The sequence below is a fragment of the Molossus molossus genome, unplaced genomic scaffold (assembly GCF_014108415.1).
Source record: "Molossus molossus isolate mMolMol1 unplaced genomic scaffold, mMolMol1.p scaffold_m16_p_1, whole genome shotgun sequence".
Classification (NCBI taxonomy): Eukaryota; Metazoa; Chordata; class Mammalia; order Chiroptera; family Molossidae; genus Molossus; species Molossus molossus.
Genome location: NW_023425344.1, coordinates 185,385,411 through 185,400,959, shown reverse-complemented (window position 1 = coordinate 185,400,959; position 15,549 = coordinate 185,385,411).

The window sequence follows — 15,549 nt, the reverse complement described above, 5'->3', positions numbered from 1 at the left end:
GTTTGATGTAGTCCCATGTATTCATTTTTCCCTTTGTTTCTCTTGCCTTAGGCATTGTATCAGTAAAAAGTCTGCTGCATGTGATGTCTGAAATTTTGTTGTCTACATTTTCTTTTAGGATTTGAATAGATTCATGAGTCACATTTAAGTCTTTATCCATATTGCGTTTATTCTTGTGCATGGTGTAAGTTGATGGTCTAGTTTCATTTTTTTGCATGTAGCAGTCAAATTTTCCCAACACCATTTATAAAAGAAGCTGTTTTTACTCCACTGTATGTCTTGCCACCTTTGTCAAATATTAATTGGGCATAATGTTTTGCGTCAATTTCTGGGTTCTCTGTTCTGTTCCACTGTTCTATAGGCCTGTTCTTGTGCCAGTACCAGGCTGTTTTGAGCAATGGCTTTGTAGTAACAGGCTATCTGGTACTGTGATTCCTCCTACTTTGTTCTTCTTTTTCAAGATTACTATGGCTATTTGGGGTCTTTTTTGGTTCCATGTAAACTTTTGGAGTACTTGTTCTAATTCCATGAAATACATTGTTGGTATTTTAAGGGGGATTGCATTGAATCTATAAATTGCTTTGGGTAGTATGAGCATTTTAATGATGTTAATTATCCAAACCATGAACAAGGTATATGCTTCTACTTTTTTTATATCTTCCTCTACTTTTTTTTTCAATGTTCAGTAATTTTCTGAGAACATGTCCTTTAGTTATTTGGTTAAGTTTATTCCTAGGTATCTTAGTTTTCTTGCTGCAATAGTATATGGGAATTTTTTTTTTTTTTTTTTAGTTTCTTTTTCTGTGAGTTTATTATTGGGTGTAAGAATGCTGTCCATTTCTTGATGTTAATTTTGTATCCTGCTACTTTCCCAAATTCATTTATTAGCTTTAATAGTTTTTTGATGGAGTCTTTAGGGTTTTCTATGTACAGTATCATGTAATCTGTGAATAATGATAGTTTCACTTCTTCCTTTACAATTTTGATAACTTTTATTTTTCCTTCTTGTCTAATTGCTGTGGCTAAGACTTCTATTACTATGTTAAATAAGAGTGGTGAAAGTGGGCATCCCTGTCTTATTCCTGTTCTTAAGGAAAATGCTTTTAGTTTTTGCCCATTGAGTGTGATGTTGGCAATAGGTTTTTCATGTATGGCCTTTATTATGTTGAGATATGATCCCTCTATTCCCACATTGCTGAGTGTTTGTTTTTTTTGTTTTTTTTTATCATAAATGGGTGCTGGATTTTGTTTAATGCTTTTTCAGTGTCTATTGATATAATCATATGGTTTTTATCATTAATTTCGTTTATGTGGTGTATCACATTTATTGATTTACAATTTTTGTACAGCTTTGCATCCTTGGGATGAATCACACTTGGTCATGGTGAATAATTTTTTAAATGAATTGCTGGATTCGATTTGCTAATATTTTGTTAACAATTTTGGCATCTATATTGAGCAGGGATATTGGCTTGTAGTTTTCTCTCTTTGTAGTGTCTTTATCTGGTTTTGGAATTAGAATTATGCTGGCCTCATAAAATTAGTTTTGAAGTCTTTATTCTTCTTGGATTTTTTTGAATAGTTTGAGGAGAACAGGTGTTAGATCTTCTCTGAATGTTTGGTAAAACTTCCCTGTGAAGCTGTCCAGGCCTGGGCTTTGTTAGCTGTGAGTGTCTAGATTACCTCTTCAATTTCCTTAGTTGTTATTAGTGTACCCAAGTTTTCTATCTCTTCCAGTTCACTTTTGGGAGACTGTGTGTTTCTAGAAATTTATCCATTTTGCCTAGATTGTCAAATATTTTGCCATATAATTGTTCATACTATTTTTTAATTATCCTTTGTATTTCTATGATGTCAGTAGTTACTTCTCCTCTTTTGTTTCTGATTTTGTTTATTTAGGTCCTCTCTTTTTGTTTCTTGGTGAGTCTGGCTAATGGTCCATCAATCTTGTTTATTTTTTCAAAGAACCAGCTCTTTGTTTCATTGACCTTTTGAATTATTGTTTTGTTGTTCTTGTTGTTTTGTTTTTTAGTTTCTATGTTGTTTCTTTCTGCTCTGACATTTATTATTTCTTTCCTTCTATTTGCTCAGGGTTTTTCTTTTTGTTTACTTTCTAGTTCTTTAAGTTGTAGGGTTAGATAGTCAATTCGAAATTATTCTTATTTCTGGAGGTAGGCCTGCAGTACTATAAACTTCCCTCTCAGGACTGCTTTCACTGCATCCCATAGATACTGTGTTGTTCATTTTCATTGGTTTCCAGGAATTTTTAAATTTCTCCCTTGATCTTCTTGGTAACCCATTCAATGTTTAATATCATGCTATTTAGTCTCCATGTCTTTGAATGTTTTGTGTGTTTTTGTTGTAATTAATTTCTAGTTTCATGCCATTGTGATATGAGAAGATGTTTGATGTGATTTCATTCTTGAATTTGTAGAGACTTAGTGTGTCCTAACCTGTGTTCCAGCTTTGAGAATGTCCCATGTGCACTTGAGAAGAATATGCATTCTGCAGTTTTGGGGTGTAACTCTGTAGATATCTATTAATTTCATTTAATCTAGTGTACCATTTACAGTCTCTGCTTCCTTGTTAATTTTTTGTCTAGAGGCTCTATTCAGTGATGTCAGCAGGTTGTTGAAGTCTCCTTCTATGATTGTATAGCTGTTGATTTTTCTTTTGAAGTCATCCAGAAGTTTTTAAATTTATTTTGGTGCTCCTATGTTGGGTGCATATATGTTTTCCAAGGTTCTATTCTCCTGTTGGATAGATCCTTTCAATATGCAGTGCTCTTCTTTGTCTCTAGTTATGGCTTTCTTTTTTAAGTCGATTTTATCACATATGAGTTTTGCTATCCCAGCTTTATTTTGCTTTCCATTTGATTGGAAAATTTTTTGCCATCCCTACACTTTTAACCTATATGAATCTTTGTTGTGAGGTGTGTCTCTTATAAACCACATATATTTGAGTCATGCTTTGTTATCCAATCAACTACTCTGTATCTTTTGATTGGAGCATTTCATCCATTTACGTTTAAGGTTATTATTGTTATGTGACCCGTCCCACAGGGTCGAGCAACGAGGACTCTAGAGGGGGATTGAGGATGAGGAGGGACAAGAGACATGAGAAATGGAGACAAGACAGGGCTCTATCAAGTCTCGTTTATTCAGGGGTAATTCACACAATATATAGGGCAAGAAGCACCTTTTGCCAAGCAACAAGCTTGCCCGAAGCAATTCCAGGAAATACTACAAAAGGAACAAAAGGTCAGTAAAGACTGGCTTGATGAGTAAATGGTTACTTAAAGAAATGCAAAATGCAGAGATAAAGAAATGCAGAATGCAGAGATATCCTGCCTTGGGGCAGGCGATGGCAGAGCAGATTTTAACAAAATTGATGCCATGCAAAAAGTCTCCCACAGGTCCCCCTTTTCTTTAATTTTTTTAAGGCCGAAATAATACCTTGAGGGACTGTGCCTGTCTTAGGTCAGGAAACTTGCACACGGTGCCAACCTGTCCGAACCCGTCATTGGAATAGCAAGGCAGCATAAGGCCTTGTTCCTGTCTTAGGTGGTGGTTGGCAATGCGTGTGAGTTCCAGTTGCCCGTCTCTGGCTATCCAGTCCAGCACACCAAGGTGACAAGGTTTTTGAGACTCACTATTTGCCATCTCGGGCATAGTCATAGCTTACTGACTCACAGCTAGAGTGAGCTTCTCTGTTGGCCATTTCAAGTCTATGATAGTGGACCTGTATATAGATTGCATCTTTTTTTTTTTTTTTTATCCTCACCCGAGGACATTTTTCCATTTTTTGTTCAGATAGAGCGGGAGGGAGAGAGAGAGAAAGAGAAGCATCGATGTGAAGGGACACATCGAGTGGCTGCCACCCGCACGACCAACCAGGGCCGGGGACAAACTGCATATAGGTTGCATCTTAATGGCATCTATCTGCTGCTTGATGAAAGCCATCACCTTATTGAAGAGGAAAGGTCCTAGTGACACAATCAGTATAGCACCCCATTTAGCCCGCTCCAAAGGGGGTTATCGAAAAGTTCTTTTAAGCAGCAGACTTCCTGCAAGGCAATCACATGGGGGGCCAAATAAGGCCCTCAGGAGCTCGTCAGGGTGTGGAGGAGGCCCAAAACCTCCTTCCACAAGCAGGCAAAGATGCAGTAGTATCCCTAGCAGTAAGATTTCAGCCTTCCGGTCCATTCCTGAAATAAAGAAAAAACAGGAAAAGCCTCTCAGGGCGAATTTTCATCCCTGGAGTTATCTATATGGTTATCTGTTATTCCTTTAACTTGATTAATCTGTTTAACCAAACGCTCTGGTAGCCATCTGGCAGATTTCATTTTCTTAGAGTAAATGCATACAGAACCTCGGCCCCAGATGAGGACTGGGTCTGGGCCATGCCAAGAGTTAGTCAAGGGATCTTTCCACAATACTGAGGCAAATTGTTTTTGAGTTTCTGTATGCCAAAAGCGATTAGCAGCAGATTGCCCATCAGTGTCCAAATTTAAAAAATTGAGGATAAATACGGCATGAGAGAGAATATTTCTGGGTGACCCCCTCGTGGGGTACCATTCCCCCTTTTTTATTTTATTAATGGTGATCTTTAAAGACATATGTGCTCTCTCTACAATCCCTTGGCCCTGAGGGTTGTAAGGTATACCTGTTATGTGTTGAATATTGAGGCATTTGCAAAATTGGGAGAAGGCTGAACTTGTATAGCCTGGGCCGTTATCGGTTTTCAATTGCTGTGGGCATCCCAGAACTGTAAATGTGGTTAGCATGTGACTGATCACATGTTTTGTGGCTTCACCAGTTTGGAGGGAAGCATAAATGATTCCACTAAAGGTATCTATGATAACATGTACATATTTAACAGAGATGTGAGTAACATCCATCTGCCATAATGCATTAGGAATTAGTCCCCTTGGGTTTACTCCAAGGTGGGGGACCGGCAAATGAGTGGCACATGAGGGGCAGTTTTTAACAATTTGCCTAGATTTTTCCCTACCCATCGTAATGAGATTGGAAACTGATAATATGGCTCAATGACCTTTTTAGGTGTGGCAGGCAAGTGAATCCACATTAAGGGCGCTGTCTGCCAGAAAACAGTGGTAGGGGAGAGAGCAGTCTTACAAATAATAAACTTTAAAGGTTTAGTGTAATCCATAAAGGTGGTTGCTTGAGAATGGATAGCCTGTTCAACTTTGCGTATAGCCTGTTTTCCTTCCAAGGTAAGTTCACGGGGAGATGTAGGGTTAGCATCTCCCTGCAGTATATCATACAGGGGTTTAAGTTCTCCTTTACTGATTTTTAAATAGGGCATAAGCCAATTAATGGCCCCTAGCAATTTTTGAAAATCATTTAGGGTTTTAAGCTTGTCTAATTTTAGTTCTAATTTTTGAGAGGTAATTAGGGACCCTCGCATTTGAAAACCAAGGTATGTATAAGGGTCTGCGAGTTGGACCTTGTCAGGGGCTATTTCTAGGCCTTTGTCTCGTAAGGCAAAGCGCATCACCTCATAGCATTTCAAAACCTTGCTCCCCTCTTTTCCGGCTATGAGGATATCATCCATGTAATGTATAATGTACATATTTGGCCAATTGTCTCTAACTGATTGTAAGGCTGAGGCTACAAAGGATTGGCATAGAGTAGGGCTATTAGCCATTCCCTGTGGCAGAACATGCCATTGGAATCTTTTCATAGGCGCTTTGAAATTTATAGCTGGTAAGCTGAATGCAAATCACCTCTGATCATCTGGATGCAGAGGAATCGTGAAAAAACAATCCTTTAGATCAACAATGCCTTTGAAATAACCCAAAGGTATGGCAACAGGTAAGGGAAGTCCTGGTTGTAAGGCTCCCATTAGTACCATAGTCTTATTTACAGCTCTTAAGTCTTGCAATAGCCGCCTTTTGTCAGATTTCTTTTTAATGACAAAAATAGGAGTATTCCAAGGGGAGTTACTAGGGACAATGTGGCCAGCATCAAGCTGCTCCTGTACCAGCTGTTGTGCAGCCATTAGTTTTTCTGCTGTTAGAGCCCATTGATCAACCCACACTGGCTCCTCAGATAGCCACGTGCTTTTCTGCATGGGTCACAGGAGTGTCAATGGCCCCTATGGAAAATGGCCTAATCCTGCCCTATCAGTCTTTAGGGAGGGCTCTATGGGTTCTGTTATACCCGTATTATTTTTTCCCAGCCCTTGGCCTGGTAGATATCCAGTTTTCAACATTTGGGTAGTAATAACAGCATTCGGGCTTCCCATTATTAATCTTAATTGGGATAAGAGGTCTCTACCCCAAAGATTTATAGGCAATCCAGAACAAAATCTGAGTAAGGGAGGAGCTCATGTCACCTTTGGTGGGCAGTTTCCTCCATGCTCTAGTGCCTGCAGCCAGAACTTGGGCAAAAAGACCTGCATCATATTGCATTTGGGCATCACTATTAGCATAATTTTCCTCTCCTATTAGCATATCAAAATTCCATCCATTACCAGCCTGCGCATTGCGTTTAGCAATGTCCCTGCAGTTCTCTACATATTCTGATTTCCATAGGAGATAGTCTCCTCCAGCAAGTGTCGCCCGGGCTAATGTTTGCCAATCCCCAGGCGTAAGCCAATTCTCAGCTACTGATTCTAAAATTGCCATAGTATACGGGGCTGTGACTCCGTATTGTGCTACAGCGGTCTTTAACTCCTTTATTAATTTAAAATCAAACCCGCTATGGTGGTGCCAAGCCTGTCCTTGCGCGTCCACTGTTTCTGTTACTGGAAAAGCCTCTATATCATCTAGCTCTGGTGGAAGTTGCATGCGGGGAGGGATCTTTGGGGCAGCTCCCCTCATGGGTGGTTTTTAGGCATAATTTTATTCCGAGTGGGCTCGGTTTTTTCTTCCTCATTATCACTATCAAATGACATGAGGTCCTCAAATTCTTTACTTTCATTTTCATTCCCTTTTTTTTTTTTTTTCTGTAATATACCCTCACCATTTTCTACTACATTGGCAAGGAGAGGATCAGAATGTCTCTGAGACAGAATCTCATCCATTAAATTCCAATAAGAAAAAGCAGTTACCGAGACCTTCTCAGGTCCATAAGTCTTATAGTAATCTCTAAGAGCGTCACCAACTATTTCCCATCGTTTTTGATCTATAATTCCCTCTGTAGGAAACCAAGGGAAAACTTCTTTAATATAATCAAAATACTGACACAAATGCTTAATTTTCACCTTTACTCCTCATGCCTTGATAGCCTTTTTTTTAGTCCTTCAACGAACATCTTATCTTGGCTCAATGCTTGACCCATAATCGCCATTCACTTACCCAAGGGGTGCAGACGCAGCAGGTTCCCACGTCGTACCCTCTTTTCTTTTACTTTCTTTTCTTTTGCTTTTCTTTCTGCCGGCTACTCGAACGGCGTCCTTCACTGGATCCCCCGTGCTGGAGCCCCACGTTGGGCGCCACTTGACCCGTCCTGCAGGTCGAGCAACGAGGACTCTAGAGGGGGAGTGAGGATGAGGAGGGACAAGAGACACGAGAAATGGAGACAAGACAGGGCTCTATCAAGTCTCGTTTATTCAGGGGTAATTCACACAATATATAGGGCAAGAAGCACCTTTTGCCAAGCAACAAGCTTGCCCAAAGCAATTCCAGGAAATACTACAAAAGGAACAAAAGGTCAGTAAAGACTGGCTTGATGAGTAAATGGTTACTTAAAGAAATGCAAAATGCAGAGATAAAGAAATGCAGAATACAGAGATATCCTGCGATGGCAGAGCAGATTTTAACAAAATTGATGCCATGCAAAAAGTCTCCCACAGTTATGTACTTTTTTTTTTATCCTCCCCTGAGGACATCTTTCCATTTTTTGTTCAGATAGAGTGGGAGGGGGAGAGAGAGAGAGAGAGAAACATCGACGTGAGAGAGACACATCGAGTGGTTGCCACCCACATGACCCAACCAGGGCCAGGGACTAACTGCAACTGAGGTACATGCCCTTAGCGGGAACTGACCCCGGGTGTCAGGCCAATGCTCTAACCGTTGAGCCAAACTGGCCAGGGCTGTTATGTACTTATTTATTGCCATTTTTGTTCATTATGATTATGTTCCTCTTTCTATTTCTTCTGTTTATTACAGCAGTCCTTTTAGCATTTCTTCGAGTGCTGGTTTGTTACTAATGTATTCCCTTACCCTTTTTTTTTGGTCTAGGAAGGTCTTTATTTCACCTTCTGTTTTGAATGATAGCCTTGCTGGAAAGAGTAGTTTTGGATTCAGATCCTTGCTTTTCATTATCTGAATTACCTCAGGCCATTCACTTTTGGCCTATAGTGTTTCTATTGAGAAGTCAGCTGATAGCCTTTTGGAGGTTCCTTTGTAGGTAACTTGTTGCTTATCTCTTGCTGCCTTTAGGATTCTCTGTTTGTCTTTAATTTTTGGCATTTTAATTATTATGTGTCTTGGTGTGAGCCTGTTTGAGTTATTTTAACTTGGGGCTCTATTTGCTTCTTGGACTTGCATGCCTTATTCCTCACCAAGCTAGTGAAGTTCTCTGTCACTATTTCTTCAAATATATTCTCTGACCCTTGCTCATTTTCTTCTTTTAAATCTGGCACTCCTATGATGCATATGTTGCTACATTTCATTTTGTCCCAAAGTTCTCTTAGGCTGTGTTCTTGTTTTTTAATTGTTTTTTTCATTTGGTTTTTCTGATTGGCTGATTTTTTCTACCCTGCCTTCTAATTCACTTATCCAACCCTTGGCTTCCTCTATTCTGCTGGTTATTCCTTCCAATGTGTTCTTTATTTCTGCTATTGCATTCTTTATTTCCAATTTGTTGGTTTTCAATGTTTCTATAACTTTACTCATTCTGTTGAGCTTCCTCATGATTATTACTCTGAACTATCCCTCTGGTGTCTTCCTTAATTCTGTGTAATTTCTTTTCCTGCAGAATTAGCTTGTTCTTTCATTTAGAATTTGTTTTACTGTTTCACCATTTTGGCTGTTTCAGAGGGTTTTGGAGTCTGCCAAGTGTTCTCTGTGGGTGTTGGTGTTCGACCGGTTGTGGCTCCCTCTACTGGGTTTAGATGAGTGTGGGAGGACCCATGTTAAACATAATTGTCAAGTCTTACTTTCCTGGGTAGATTTCCAAGCCAAGGAAAGGTTCAGTTTTCCTTTGGCTTTCTGCCTGGAGGCTATTCGTTTCAGTTACTTGATAAGCCTCAATTTGTAGCCCTCCGCTGAATGAAAAATCCCTCAGGTGTAAGACTATTTCCAGTGAGTGGGGCACTTGCTCACTATCAGAGTTGATGTTAATGAGCCTTACCTGTGGGAGAGGCTGTTGCTTCTCCCTGAGGCTCTGGGAAGGGGCTTTTAGAGAAATATGGCTACTGTCCTGTGAGGGAGTGATTCAGCACAAAACTTCCAGTGTCTTCTCACCCAGCTCTCTACTGAGCCAGGAGCCCCCAACTCTCTCCACACAGTTCCAGTCATCTGTTCTCCGTCTGCCAGAGCCCAAGGTGAGTAGATGTAGGTGATTTGCTGCTTTTTAAAACCCCTGCTTTCTCAGCAGGAATCATACTCAGCTAATACAGCTCTCTCCTGCTGTCCATGGGCTCCCAGCCCACCCTCATGTGCCTTTGCAATTCCTAGAAGGCTCAGTTTGGTGTACTGTTTCTGTCCCTGGTTGTATAGGTTCTCTACAGCTGCTTTTCAGTTGTTTTTTCCCAATGATTTGTCTTTATTTTAATTGTAATTCCAGTTTGGTCCTGGGTAATGGTCTGTGTAGCATCCATCCACCCTGCTGCCATTTTCCCTTCATTTATCTATCAGTTATTTCTTACATGTTTGTTCAAAGGAACATAGTTGCAATTTATTTCCAAGTTTGCATGTGAATTCATGCAATGTTTATTTCTTCCCATTTAATTATGATAGGTAGTTCTGGGTTATTTCTCAATAAAATTACTTTCTTTTCCCTTGAAACCACTGTGATGTTTCACTTCATGAAAACATGGCTAGTCTGTTTTCTTTAGCCCTATTTCCTGTGCATCTCACAGTCTAAACTCATCCACAAAAATTTCAGATTCTAGAATATGTTTCCTATTTCTGCTCTTACTGAGAAAACTTATAGGGTTCATACATTAGGATGTGTCTTTCATTTATGAGAAGTGTAGGTTGTTGGTTTATCTGATATCAGCAGCCTCAGTGTTTCCTCTGCCTATTCTTCCAAGAAAATTCGTGCTTGTTTTCCACTGCACATGGAAACACTTCAACCTTTATGAGGCTTTTAGGTTTTTATCTGTGTCCTTGTTAGTGGAGTGTATAATTTTAAAAAGTTCCTCTTATTTCCTTTGAGCAATTCCAAAAGGAGAAGTCGAGATTATCAAATTAAAATGTCCCCCCTTAACCTCAATGTTACTTTCTATGGTTTCAGTTACCTGGAATCGCCTGCCGTCCAAAATTATTAAATAGAAAATACTAAACATAAACAGTTCATGAGATTTAAATTGCATTTCATTCTGAATAGCATAATGAAATCTCCCAAAATGCCTCTCCATTGCACCTGGGAAATGAGTCAACACTTTGTCCAACATATCCACGCTGTATGTAAATTACAATAAGTTATTTTGAGAGAGAGTGACCACATTTACATGTTACCTATTGCAGTATATTGTTATCATTGTTCTATTTTATTATAAATTATCGTTGTTAATCTCTTATGTGCCCAGTTTATAAATTAAATTTTAAGTATGTATGTATAGGGGAAAACATAGTGTGTGTGTGTGTGTGTGTGTGTGTGTGTGTGTGTGTGTATTTCCGTACTGTCCACAGTTTCAGGCATCTACTGGGGGTCTAAGAACATATTCCCTATGGATAAAGGAAGGACTACTGTATTATCATTATCTTCAAATGGGAATCTCCATGGAACATTTTTGGTTTTCAATACAGAACCATGTTGTCTGTAAAAAGTGACAATTTAGTTCTTCATTTCCTGTTTTCTCCCCTTGATCCCCCCTCCCTGTTTCCCCCACCCCCATCTTTACCACACTCTTCTCTGTGTCCATTGATTATACATATATGCATATAATCTTTTAAAAGAAAACTTTCGTTACCCTAGAACCTGAAAGCTATCTTATAAAAATTTGCAAGAGCATCATAGTTTTCCCTTCTGTTATTATTTCAAACACCTGTAATTGATCTTCTTTGTATGGCTTGAGGTAGGGATTTAATTAATTATTTTTATGCAAGGATAATCTATTTTTCTAGTGACAAGATTTAAGAACCCACATTTCCTGAATAATCAACCATTGTAGTTCTGTTTTATATTATATATCCATACATATGTGAGTCTATTTCTGAGATCTTTGTTATGCTTCTTTAGTCAATTTGTCTATCATAGATTAATATTATACTATCTTAAAAACTGTAGTTAGAACATGCCCACACTTTTTCTTTTTATAAATTATTTTTTATTTAAATTAATTGGGGTGACAGTGGGTAATCAAAGTGTGTACATCTTTATGTGTATCTTGCCATAATTGTCCCTTATCAATATAAATTTTAATATTATTTTTAAAGATACAGTTGGTCTTCTTTTATCATGGTTAATCAGTTCCAGACTCTACCACAGTAAATGAATTTCCACAAAGTAGTGAGGGACAACTGTAATTTTCAAATATCCTATTGGGATTATGTCTACTTTATAGGTCAATTTAGTAAAAGTTGATAGTTTTACAATACTGAGTGTTTTGAGCTCTAAATATAACATATAAATCCACTTATTTATATCTACTTTAATATCTTCCTAAATTTTTTCTAATGTATCCCTGGCCAGTTTGGCTCAGTGTGTAGAGCGTTGGCCCATGGACCAACCAAAGAGCCTCAGGTTCCATTCCAGCCAAGGACAAGTACCTTGGTTGAAGTTCGTCCCAGCCCCAGGTGGGGTCGTGTGGGTGGCAACCAATCAATGTGTCTCTCTCACATTGATAGTTCTCTCTCTCTCTCTCCCCCTCCCTCCCTCCTACTCTATCTGAAGATAAATGAAAAAATATTCTCAGATGAGGATTAAAATATTTTAAAAATATATATTTCTAATGTTTTTTCTGATCTGTGTTCTGCATATTCTTCAGTCCTTACTATATTTAGCCTTAATTAGAGAATATGATAGGGAACTTCCAAAACTATATCCACATTATTACTCCTTTAATAATAAAGATATGAAAAGAGGTAAGGATTCACTGTTTCATATATTTCCTATAAAACCCACTATGTATATATGAAGAAAAGATTGTTATTATGTCCTTGGGTCAGGGTGGACAAAAATAACATTCTACCAATGAAAGCCTGCTATGCATGCAAGTTATAAAGAAATCCAGAAGGTAGGGGAGAATTGTACAGACAGGGTAGAGGAAGATAAAGAAATAATGAATTTGCTCAGATTCACGTGACATAGAAAATGATAACTATACACAAAGACAACACAATAAAAAAAATTACAGACCAATATCCCTGATGAATATAGATGAAAAAATCATAAACAAAATACTAGAAAATTAAATAAAACAAGATATTAAAAAGATAATACATTATTATCAATTGAGGTTCATTCCAGGGGCACAGGAAACTCAACACATACACATTAATTTATGTGATACACCACCTTAACAAAGTAAAAGATAAAAATCATATGATCATATCAATAGATGCAGAAAAAGCACTTTGACAAGATGCAACATATATTAATGATTAAAACACTCAATATAATAGGCATAGAAGGAAAGTACATTAAAATAACAAAGACCAAGTGTGAAAAACCTCAGCTAATATTATACTCAGTGGTAAAAATCTGAAAGCTTTTTCTCTAAGATCAGGAACAAGACAATGTTGCCTATTCTCATCACTGTTATTCAACATAGTACTAGAGTCTTAGTGCAGTAAGGGAAGAGAAAGAAATAAGTTATCCAATTAGGAAATGAAGAACTAAATTTTCAGTTTTTACAGACAACATTGTTCTGTATTGAAAACCAAAGAGGCTCTATGAAAAAAAAAAGTGATTAGAAACAATAAAATACAGTAAAGTTTCAGGATACAAATTCAATGTACAAAAATCCATTGTGCTTCTATATGTTAACATTGAAATAGCAGAAAGAGAAATGAAGAACAATTTTATTTGCAATCACAACAAAATGAATAAACAACCTAGGAATAAACTTAACAAAATATGTGAAGGACCTATACACTGAAAACTATAAGACATCATTGAAAGAAATTGAAGAGGACAAAAAGAAATGGAAAGCTATTTTGTGTTTATGAATTGGAAGAATGCAATCCCTATCAAAATCCCAAAGGCATTTTTCAAAGAAATAGAATAAAAAATCATCAAATTTCTATCAAACAACAGCAGACCTTTAAGAGCCAAAGCTATTTTAAGATGAAACAAAGCCAGAGGCATCACACTCCTTGACTTCAAATTATACTACAAAGCAACATGAATCAAAACAGTATGCCACTAGCACAAAAACAGACACACCATTCAATGGAACAGCATTGAGAGCCCAGAAATAAACTCATATGAATACGGCAACTAATTATTCACAAAGGAACCAAAACTGATTTTTGACAAAAGAGCCAAAACAGAGAAATGAAAACCTCTTTAATAAGTAACACTGGGAAAATTCAAAGCTACATGCCAAAGTATAAAACTAAACTGCTACTTGATATCATACATAAAAATTCACTGTGACTTTTAACATGGTGGCAGAATAGGTGGATCTTGCACTCACCTCCTCCTAGAACCAAACTGAAAATACAACTAAATTGAGGAATAATCACCCTGAATAAAAAATTGAGAACTAGTTGAAAAGGAGTCCTATAACCAAAGATTTGCAAAAGAAGCCACATTGAGATTGCACCTGTACCGCAGCTGACATGCTGTGGTCAAGGTTGAACCTCATAGTCAGCCAGCCTGAGGGTCAATCCCATGCACGAATGAGCCAACAACAATCAAGTCCCATTTATAACAGGAAGATCCACATAACCCCCACAAGGGACATTCCTAGAGCACCCAGCTCATGATATCAAGGAGAATAAACCACCAAGTTCCACAGAATACCTACATAAGGCTACTCCACAAATGCAGGGAGTCATAGAAGATCTATCTATAACAATGAAACAAACACAAAGAGACAGCCAAAATGCGAAGACAAAGAAACATGCCCCAAAGAAAAGAACAGGCAGAATCTCCATAAAAAGAGGTGAATGAAATGGAGGCAAGCAATCTATCAGATATAGAGTTCCAAGTAATGGTTATTAGAATGCTCAAGGAACTTAATAAGACCTACAATGGCATGAAAAAAGACATAGAAACCATAATAAGAACCAGTCAAAATGAATAATACCATACCTCACTTGAAGAATACACTGAAATGAATCTAAAGTAGGCTGGATGAAGCAGAGAATCAAATTAGGAATTTGGAAGACAAGGTAGAAAAAACACTCAATCAAAGTCACACACAAAAAAAGAAAATTGTAAAAAAATGAGGATAGTTTAAGGTAAGTTTGGGACAACCTAAAGTGTAACAACTGCATCATAGGGATAAAAAGAAGGAGAAGAGAGAGAGAGAGCAAGGAATCAATAACCTATTTGAATAATGACAAAAACTTCACTAACCTTGTGAAGGAAAAAAACATGCAAATCCCGGAAGTCCAGGGAGTCCTAAATCAGATGAACACATAAAGGCCCACACTAAGACACATCATAATTAAAATAGCAAAGATTAAAGCTAAAGAGAATCTTAAAATAAACAACTAAAAAACAGTAATTGTGTACAAGAGAGCTCCTATAAGACTTTCAGATGATCACTGAACAGAAACATTTCAGGCCCCAATGGATTGGCATGAAATAATCAAAATGATGAAAAGCAAAGACCTACAACCAAGACTACTTTATGCAGCAAGGCTATTATTTAAAATTGAAGGACAAATAAAAAGCACTCCAGACAAGAAAAACTAAAGGAATTTTTTACTACCAAATAAGTATTACAGGAATGCTAATGGGCCAACTTTAAGAAGTAGAAGTAGTAATGATAGTAGTAGTAGGAAGACGAGGAGGAGGAAGGGGAGGAAGAAAAGAAAGGGACAGAGTTAAAAGACTAAAATCTCAATAGGTATGTACCTATTAAAAATCACTTTAAATGTAAATAACTTAAAAGCTCCAATTAAAAGACATAGGGTAGCTGCCTGGCCAGTGTGGCTCAGTGGATTGAGCATCATCCCATGGACTGAGAGGTCCTGGTTTGATTCCTGGTCAGGGCACATACCAGGGTTTTGGGCTCAATCTCCAGTAGGTAGTGTACCAGAGGCAGCCAGTTGGTATTTCTCACATAGATGTTTTTATCTCTCTCCGTTCCTCTCTCTCTAAAAAATCAATAAAAAACATATTAAAAATAAATAAATAAAAAACACAGGGTAGCTGTCTAGAAGAGGCCTATCTCAGAATGAAAGATACACACAGACTAAAAGTAAAGGGATAGAAAAAAGATATTTCATGTAAA